This window comes from Barbatula barbatula, assembly GCF_947034865.1.
Source record: "Barbatula barbatula genome assembly, chromosome: 21".
In the NCBI taxonomy this organism is placed as follows: domain Eukaryota; kingdom Metazoa; phylum Chordata; class Actinopteri; order Cypriniformes; family Nemacheilidae; genus Barbatula; species Barbatula barbatula.
Genome location: NC_136784.1, coordinates 19,596,142 through 19,606,253, shown reverse-complemented (window position 1 = coordinate 19,606,253; position 10,112 = coordinate 19,596,142).

Here is a 10,112-nt window from a genome sequence, read left to right as displayed (position 1 = left end):
TACGCTGTGGATAAACACAGACAGCAGAGCTACAGAAGACATGACGGATAAAACACGGCTCATAGTCAGTGTGTGTTAGTCATACATGAACTCAGCATCTGCTGCAAACAACCACAAGCACAGGATGCATCTCAGCCATCAAACCGCATTCACATTCACAGCACTGACACACCATGTACAGTATGATGAAGATATGTACACAGCCTCATATTGTTACAAATCCTTGTGAGATTGCTGCTGTCAAACACCAACGTTTGAATTAACCAGGTCCAATGTCCCAACCATGAGTTAAACCAACCCAGCATTTTTAGAGGCCGTTTACATGAAGACTTTTTAGGCATGTTGGCTGTTTATTTACACGACGACTGCGTTTTGGGGGCCTGATAAATGGCAATTTTGAGAACAACGTCAGTATAGTCTCCGTGTGAACTCTGAAGACGCTGTTTTCTGATAACGATGACGTCATACGCATTCACAAGTATTTCCAAAACAATAATGGTGGCCTGCAGTACTTAGTGTTTGTGATACGTTTCGCCAGCAAAAAGTAGATTTACCACACCATCAAGACCAGCGAAGACACATTTTTATTTACATAAAAAAAAACTTTAAACACACATACACGCAGACAAAGGGAATTAAAAGCAATTTTGGCTTAGAAATGGGTAAACGGATGTGTGAAGGCACATAGTGTTTCTTTACGAAGTGACACCGCATGGCCTGGCATGCCCAATACAGCATTTGTACTCGTTTTTGCAAATCCATGTAACCTCATTTATTATGACAACGGTGTTGAGTGTACATGAATCCTTTATAAAATGCAGAGTTGTATTAAAATATAGTTATAGCCCTCTATATTAAGCATACAACCATGTCATGTAATAAAAGAAATAACCGCTCTTCTACTTCTTTACATCACTGCACATTTCTAACTGTCTCAAAAGCGTAAGAGTTCAAGCTTGGAAACGTTCAGAGTAAATTGATAGTGTCCCACAGAACAAACTCTTTTCCCCGGGCTCTTATAGGCTTCCATCTTCTGCCGGGGTCTGTCTGTCACCCTGCTACTCAGGAACATCTTCCCATTGTCTTGATTGGTCACCTTTCATTTTAAGCCAATAACACATCCTCAGCCAAACATGCTTAAAGTTATTTTCTACAACTTTTATTAATTTACCTTGAAAATGAGCTGAAGCACATTTCTGAACCTATCAATACCTAATGGTAAAGATGTTATGTCATATACAATCTGTGGATAGCTCTCTAAAAGCAGTGATAGGCAGGACAAACTCAGACCATTTTCCTAACATCACATTTTGCATGTCCATACAACAAAAATAGATGAGGATTGGGACGCCAAAAATACTATATATGTTTTCAGAAGCCATACGATAGCATTCTGTGACAGACATCCTGAGATGTAATTTGTGATGACACGAGGAATAAAATTTCCCTTGATCTTTGTAAGAGGCCATGTCTGGTATCATTAATACATCCTCAAAGTTTCATAGCCCTTCATAAATAACGAAAGCTTTTTGTAATCGTTCTCTGGGGAAAAAACTGAATGTGATGGATATATGACATCACAAGTCCAGATTCACTTTCATATGACCTGCCTTATAATAGCACTTACTTTCATCGGTGTTACGAGAGTACACAGTTCAGGAACAGACAGCGGGTCCAAATGCAGTTTATAAAACGGTCAGTTCTGGTCCTTGATTCTGATTGGTTGAGCCAAGTTCTGAGCCATTATAAAAACCCTGATTTATAACGTCTGACCGCAAACAGCTAAGGGTGTTGTGGCACGATGTGAAGCGGAGCTGTTATAAAATGCACTGTAACCCACTGCTTCTTGGGGCTTACAGTCCACGGTGCTTTACATCCAAAAGACTTGATGGAACCAAGGAAACAAGGAACGTAACACTATCAACCACTCAATTTAAGACAATGACAAATCAGGGTTTTTTATACATTGAAACTGACAAGATAACAAGACTCACCTGGAGGAACTAATTCACCCTAAAAACTACAAAGGACTACAAAACGTGGCACAAAACATAAAGTAACATAAATGTTCACAAACACAGGGGGAACTCAACCTGTGTTCCAAAGTAGATTATTTTGAGTGCATGGCAAACAAGATTGCACACACTGGGACATGCTAACAAGAAGCGGACAATCGCACCGTTGGCCCCGCCTACTTTAAATTTAAGCATGTTTAAAAATTAGCATTAAAAAATGCATGATTATTAGGGATACTGTAAGTATTATAATGCGGTCACATATTTAACAAATCAATTGCGTCCCATGTCAATTTATGTGAGGCGATTTGTTGCTTTATTGTTACCTGTTTGATGGTCATATCATGGAAGCAGACCACGCCTTGCTTTATTAAAATAAATACTGGGACTGGGAGCATAAATATACACTCATTCCTTCAGTTATGTATACAAACCCTTATAATGCTACAACTTTAACAAATAATTTTGACTTTAAAGTGACATCAAACTTAGTCTCAGTCAGGTCTGAAGCTCTGTATTCCAAGCCTGAAGCCTTGTGCCGTTGATTTTAACTGTATAGAAAAGAATAGCATGAATACTCTTTAAAATAATTCTTCCACTGTTCCATAGAAAGTTTTGGAACAACATTTACGTATGTGAGTCAATTAAAACACGATTATCATTTTAGGTTGAACTATCCCTTTTCATAGGTTAAACCATTACTCAACCTGACAAAAAAACATGAGTGTGTTCTGTTTAATATGAATTAAATGACGGCAAAGCACATCAATATTCATCAACTAAGAACCCTTATACAGTCCAGCCCTCACGTTCTCACACAGCCGCACAAATGAAATGAAAAGGACTCCTCGGGCGCCACTCTGTCACGCACCCCGTTGAGTCCAAATCATTTAGTGTCAATCAAATATTGATATGGAAATCAGCAGTGAGTAATCTGACAGAGTGATGAAGAGACATTTCACTACCTCCGCTTCAAGACACTGTCTGGGAAAACACAACTTAAAACCAGAATAGCTGCTGGATGCTGAGATAGATCTGTGGTCAGATCTCTAGTAACACTTTTTTAACAATTCGTAAACACTTCAGCAGGCTTGCATGCTTGCTCAGAGTTAAGGGTTTGTTTTAGCCTATAAACCCATAGATATGTGCTGTTACTTCATCATTTCATTTTAGATTTGTGATTCACAACAATAAAATATGGCCAAGTCCAACCATCCATGAAACCCTAGCAACAATACATTATTGTACCAGAAAGGCTGAGGATGGGGTACCAACCCAGCGACAAAAGGTAACATTTTAAAGGTGTCATGAATTAAGACCTACATTTTATCCCAAGCGTTTATTAGAAGTAGTCGTATTCAAGCGAACATCCTGTAAGTGTCAGATCTGAAAACACCCTTGTTAGTGAAATATCGACTGTTATTGACACCAGGCTCAGCAAATGCCAGGTCATAGATTCTTTCCACAGGAAAAAATCAGTGACTACTTCTCTAGCTCCGCTTGTGATAATATTAGTCCTGGGAATCGTTTTTAGATCCACCGTTTGCGAATAATGGAGGCCGTGTTGAAGTGTTTTGTTATTATTTCGGGTGCTGGGTAATATTTGTATCTCGCAACACTGCCGTTTTGGCCGGGAGTCTCACGTTTATTTGGAAACTCTCGTAACATTTGAGACCCGCGATCGCAGTGATCTTCTATCCGGTTTGCAATCACGAGTCTCAAATGCTGATAGGTACAGTCATATATCATAAAACACCATACAACTATAGGCTATCCCAAACTATAGGCAAAGCCTTGCCATCACATCTGGGAAATAAGTCTGTTACGTGTCTAAGCAAATTCACAGAAGGCTCCAACTTAAGTTTACTACGCAAACTGCTATCCAATCATAGCAGTGGGTGTTTACTTCCAAGTCTTCTATGTGGTACGCCCATAAAAACCAAGCGTTATTATCGTTCTGTACAATTTATAAGCTTTTGTGCCCGTTGGGACCTCAATTCTGGTCCCCACATTGACACGGGTCCACACGAGTTGGTGTGCATTTAGGTTTAGGTCCCCACTAACATAAAAACCAAGTTCACACACATGCACACTTTCATGAACTCACAGTTTGTTAAAATATCCTCGCTTTCTGTACACTACGCACTCTGTGCTCAACCTGTGTCCACTTCAATTCTTCTTGTGTGTGTTTGTGTGTGTTTTAGTGTGTATGGGTCCCTCAGGCCTGACAGAAGTAAGCACTATTGTAAGTCATTCCCTGAGTAAACAGCACATTGCGTTCCCTCTCACCGCTCAACAGAAACACTTTCCTCTTCTAGCTCACGTTGTCTCTCAGCCGAAGTCACACTAATCTCTCTGGCTGAACTCCCAGCGCTTACTGAACGCTCTCAATGTCTCTGTATCAGCTCAGCGTGCTTCACAAACACCACTGCAGACAGGTACACAGGTACAGTGAGCGGTTGCCAGGGTGTTGCTGTGTTTTCTGATTGCCGTGGTGTTCTGAATGTTTTAAGCATGTTGCTATGGTTGCTGTGGTTTTCTGTGTGGTTGCTAGCCTGTTTTAGGTAGCTGCATGTAGGCCAAATGAGCCACTCAAGTCACTACTGTATCATATTCTGTTCACAGCTGTGGCACCAGTCCCTTCATTGAATGTCAGTCTAGGGATTTATTTAATGGGTGAGTAAAAAAATGACACAATTTAGAATTTTGTGTGAACTTTCCCTTTAACTTCTTGTTTCACGGCAAATGACATTAACGAACAAATCTGAACGTTTCAAGGCCCTTCAGTGAGTCTTTAATAATATTTGTATTAACAAACATCACTAATATTGCCACCATCTAACACAAGCTGTTTACAGTAATGTCAGGTTTATCAATTACATTATAACCGTAGTAAACCGTCATAGATTAGTGTTTATGTAGAGACATGCAGCGTTACATCGCTCTAATGTGTTGCTTCTCTTATTGTCTTGAATGCTGTGATGATAAAACACATTAGCTGTGTATAGCAGTGCTCATGAAGGCCTGTCGTGAGAAACGTTACGTAAATGTGGCTATGGGTTTGTGCGTGTCTGCTTTTGTCCTCGGCTCTTAAACTGCGCCAGGACTATCTGCTATGCAAACAAACAGCGGTTGCACGGGACACAGCCATGCAGACGTGTTCAGATTGGATAACAACTTACATAATCGGGCTGCCACGGCGACGGCCCTGTGGAGGGAGGGGGAGGGCTCTGTCCACGGCGCACACACGCATGCATTTGTGTGTTTACTCTGCAGAAAGCCGGTAATTCAAGAATAGTTGCAGGCTGGTCAAACTTCTTTGGGCATGTTGTAATCACTAATGGTGTTTAAGTGTTTTACATTGTTTTCTTCTGCATTCACTAATTGAAAGTGATGATGCCAATAAACCAATTCCTCATGTCTGTAATCATCCGATCTGTAATCAGACATGAAGAAGAGAGAATATTTTTAAAGCAATGAAGGTCTTCTGAATGTGATACACTGACAAATGATTAAACCATTAAACCATGACGCAGATCTTTTTTCATGGTGGACAAACATTCAGTGTCAGACAATCAGATTTATAGTATTCTTAAAATGTTCTCCTTCCAAACTCAAACAGTTCTCATGGATTTCATGTGTGAGCCGTTTTAGTAGCAACATCTGAAACAAAGTTGGTACTTAGATAAATCGACACAGAACGTGTGTACATCCCTTCTGCTTTAAGGCAAAGCAGCTGACCAATATATATTACGTTTTCAGAAAACATCGAGTTTCTTCATTTAACAGAGAAGTCTCTTCTCTGACCTGTTAATTGTTTCGGGTCTGATCCCAGCCTGGATCAGAAAATGTCACGTTGAGATCTTTATCTCTGTTTAGCACCATACAGGTATGTGCACATCTCAAAGCTGTTCCAGTGAATAACCATTCACACAAAGTACGGCGCTACACATGTGATGATGACAGAATATTTATGTCCGTGTGAACTTTTGAGACTAAAAATGGCAAATTGTGCTTTCATTTCAGTTGCATCACCAAGTGTCTAATCATCTTTATTCACATAATGTGTCATTACAAATACCTTCTCATGTAAACAATGCAAACATACAGTAAATAAACACAAAGCAATTATGAGCTCAAGTCTCCGCCCTTAGTTTTGAGTACAACGTGTTTTTTGTGTTGTTTGTCGTGCGCTTGTCATGAGTCACCATAGGAGAGGCCTTTGTCCTTCAATGATCAGCTCTTCTGAAGATGCAGGAGCTCAGCGGCAGCGTGCTTTGGGCAGGTCAGCGTGGCGATCTGAGGTGGAGCTTTCGTCACACTTCATTCAAGCTGTTGTGTTAAGCAGCTAATACGCTTAAATGATGCTCGTGCACAAGAATGAGCGAATAACACAACATTCTGCAGTTTATTACGGCCAGGCCATGCGAGAAGAGTGCATTGACAATTCAATAAAAAAATTGAAAGAATAAAAGTGTTATTCAAGGATGCAAATATTATGAAAACATCAGTGATGCTGTGTCGCTGCTTCTGATTTAAATGTTCCAGACTTAAAAACGTTAATCTTAATCTTGTAAAACATGTAGACGTTAAAACATGTAGCTGTAAAAACTAGATGGAAATAGATGGCAAACCCCAGGCTGGAATGATCTACAAAAACGTGTAATACTAGGGTTGGGCATTTTAGGACAAACTCGAACTAGAATGCTTGTGAAATATCAGTACAGTGCTGCCCACAAACAGCAGAAATACAGAATCATTTCATCACTACTCCAGAGATATTGTATATTTCATTCTGATATCTGCATGTTGCAAGTGTGTCATTAAAGATGGTTCATTGAGTCGCTGTAAGAATGGTAATACATTGAGATAGAGAAGTGTGTGTGTGTGTGTGTGTGTGTGTATAGGTCAGCAGTCAGTGTTGTTCTCAAACTCCCTTTAAGCGTCACACAACCTTCCCCCACACTGAGCGTCAACAGAGACACAAAGAAACAGAGAGAGAGAGAACTCATACATAATTATTTTGAACTTCTTATAGTAGCTAGTGCATAGCAACACCCTGACAACCAGTCACAACACATTTAGCATTATGAGGGCGCTAAAACTAATAATACACAGCCATCTGTGTACTGCGAGACATCTTCATTTACAAATAAATCAAATTAATATGGCTTACAAGCAACATATATAAGATTATATTCATTTATGATTAAACCAAATCGGATGTTCACAGTGTTTCAACTTTGGACTATATTTACTAAACAGGGCAAAATGACGCGGGAGCGCACTTTTAGAAAAGCACAGATGGGATTGGAAATATCTGCCTGTGATTTACAAACAGAGCCAATATCACGTTGCTATCATGACCAACGCAATCTACTAAAGGGTAAGGTATGGTCATTCGTAGGATGCCGTAGCCTCTATGCCGTAGGCTACCCGCAGGTTTTCATTTTGTTTTGTGCATCAGTGCCCGTGTCGACCGGCAATGAACACATCAGTGTCCACGGAAGTGTGAAAGCGACAAGTAAAAATCACTTTTGTTGCAGTTTGAGATGTTAAATACAGAAGAACAAATAATTGACTTAAGATTTATTCAGAAATTAATTTCAGTGAACATGAGGTTTTTGACCTTAGGGAGGGGTTCACACAGACCAATCACAGCGCTTGTGGTTAGTGTAGGGTCCACATTGAGTTGACGCGTTGTTACATTTTTGGAGAGGTTCACATCAGGTTACACAGAGCTACGGCGTAGGTCCTATGCATGACCATAAAATGCAGCACAAATTTTAAATAAAGCCGCACAAATGTTAAATAAAGCCGCAAATACTAGTACAATGACGAACGCAAACCCTAGTGGATCAAGTCACGTGATACTTTTAAATACTCTCCTCCCAGAAAGTTTGCGTTTGAAGGGGAACTCCCACAAATGCACATGCAATAAAGTCAGTCTCAAAAACAGCTGTGTCCACGTTTTTTATGCCGATTTGCACTGTGTCTCTTTGTTAAATACAGACAGTAGTTTTTATGTTTTTGCAGCATATTTATAAAAACAATTTAAAGGATACCAACGAATTGAGATCTCCGTACAACGACAATAAAGATCTCCGTACTACCCCATTCTTACCATACACTTTATTATTAGACACCTGTCATTTTTCAAATATTTTTCTTCATCTTGTAGAAAATAAATGCCTGTACCATCTGACGTGATGTGAACTTGCATTGATAGTGGAAAACTACTTGTCACGCGTCTTCCTCACTTCCTCACTTTTTTTTCACCGCTGGTAAAGTAGAATCGTTTCTACACTTTTTTTCTTAACTTTCTGGGGGATCCACCCACATTTTTGTGCTTTTGATGCATATGATTCTGACATTAGGTGTTGGTTAACCACCACCTAAAATATGTAAGACATTGTAACAAGATCCATAAATGAAAGGAAGGAGACGGGAACCAGCGAACATAAAATAACTTTTAATTAATAAAATCAAACGTAAAAAACCATACACAAACCACAACATAAAATCCAGGCCTGGTCCTCTCTCACTGAAGGTCAGGTCGTTTGTCCTCTTATGCTCCCAATCTCCTCTGTGATACAGGCCTCGCATCCCGGCTCTTGTCCCCGCCTACCTTACTACATACTGTACCCCCATCGCCCCTTCCCTCGGGGGTGGGGGGGTCGCCCAGCCTCGGCGGACTATCCCCTGGGGGTATGCTCCGACGAGACGAGAGAACAGAGACGGGAGCACTTGGAGTGAGAGGGGAGAGAGGAAAACAATTTTTAGTCCGGTTCCCCGACATGCTGCCTCTCGGTCCTCAACCAGCCGAGGTACTCTCCTTCGCGGTGCCTTGCAGTGGCCCTGAGCGCTAGACCCCGCAACCGCTGGCGGCCGGCGGGGGCTCCTCTGTAGGGACACAGTATCAGGTCCCCCGCCCCCTGCTCCTCCCATTTGGGCAGACGAATGCAGGCTCTGGCCTCTGTCAGGCCGTTGCCGCTCTCGGCTATTCCGCCCCCTGCTCCTCCCCCTCGGGCGGACGTACCCAGGCTCCGGCCCGTGGCAGGCGGTGGCCCCTCTCGGCTCTGCCGCCCCCCGCTCATCCCCTCTTGGGCCTTAGGCGGACGGTGGCCATCCCGCCATGACCCAGGTGCTCAGCGGCGAGGTCTCCAGTGCTCCATAACCACCGCTTTGGGCAGCTGCTGCCGAACTCTCCGGCACCGCGAGGCCACTCGGCGGCGAGGACTCTTCGACAGCATGTCTCTCCTTCCTCCCGGGTTTCGGCACCACTGTAACAAGGTTCAACAAAAGGGAAGGAAGGAGACGGGAACTGGCGAACTTAAAATAACTTTTAATTAATAAAATCAAACGTAAATAACCACACACAAACCACAACATAAAATCCAGGCCTGGTACTCTCTCACTGAAGGTCCGGTCATTCGTCCTCTTATGCTCCCAATCTCCTCCGTGATACAAGACCACATCCCGGCTCTCGTCCCGCCTACCTCACTACAGATTTCTTTTGATATCAGGTTATTAATATATATATGAGGTCTGTGTATTAAAAGTTGTGTGAAATTCATGTCCATGAACTTGTATAAATCGGTTAAAAATGTCATGTCTATGCACTGAACTGCCTTGAGACTGGGTTGGAAAAAACAACATTAGACTTTCCTTTAGTTCATTCTAAAATAACTTATTAAGTTATCAATTATTTCATTTGAGATTGAATAGCAACTTCCAGGAATCATTTATTATTTAAGTTTTACAATTAAACAATAAAATTCATTAAAAAAACATCACTACGTACAGTATATTGGACCCAATATGCAAATGCTCCGCAAAGCACATACATCAGTCAACACCAACATACAGTACATCCATCATCAAAATAATCCAAATGACTCTCGTTGGTGAATAAATGTCTTTTGCAGTAAAACGATTGGTGTGCTTAATATAGTTAAGCAAAATCAAAATATTTTGGAGGCACACCAATAACCTTAAATAACAATGGTTCTTGTGTGTCCCATGACTAGCCTACATATTATATGACAGTAGTCATTAAACTCATTTAATGAAGAATGTTTGTTACTTTTGAAGGAA